At 43.1% G+C, this 636-nt stretch overlaps 1 protein-coding gene across 2 annotated transcripts in view; it reads right to left on the minus strand.

Moving 5' to 3' along the window:
- LOC119585149 overlaps positions 1-636 on the minus strand; it is a 114,696-nt gene that overhangs the window by 7,979 nt on the left and 106,081 nt on the right. The window lies entirely within an intron of this gene.

Below are 636 nucleotides of genomic sequence, written 5' to 3' on the forward strand. Positions count from 1 at the left end.
TTCTGGGAAATAACTTGCCAGCAACCATCATACGTGAGGGATGTAACGACACAACTGCATATAGATTTAAATATACTTACTTTTGTACAAGGACTACTTTCGTTGATGCCAAGTACTTTTTATTTGTGTTAAGTGGCAAGCGGGTTTCATTCACTCAGCGAATCGAATAAATGTTTACCAATGATTAACGCAGGACTGGGTATACAGGGCATTTTCCTTCTTAACAAACGGTGCCGTGTCATGATATTGTTCAACTTTCCGGATACAGTGAAAACCCATCCTTTAACTTTATTTTTTTTTCTCTCTCTCATAACCGCATGGACACAGCAATCTTTTCTTAGTGTATCACACTGAAGGCCTATAAGTCTTCATCTCAAAGGATGTCACGTTCATTCAAAACCTCCATTGGCATCGCCAGTAAGTGAAACTCTACGTGAAGCACTTGCAAAAACCTACACAATGGCGGACTCAGCGACATCGCCTCGTGCGGCGGTGCCCGTGGCTGCTCGCAGGAGCCCAGGGGTCAAGGCCTTTCATAAGCTACCGTCTTATACTGCAGGGAAATTGCACGTGCAGCATACATGCAAGCCTTTTATTGTTGACAATATCGTATTAGAAAAACTGTTTGCCTGCACC

This window comes from Penaeus monodon, chromosome 19, assembly GCF_015228065.2.
Source record: "Penaeus monodon isolate SGIC_2016 chromosome 19, NSTDA_Pmon_1, whole genome shotgun sequence".
NCBI classification, from domain to species: Eukaryota; Metazoa; Arthropoda; class Malacostraca; order Decapoda; family Penaeidae; genus Penaeus; species Penaeus monodon.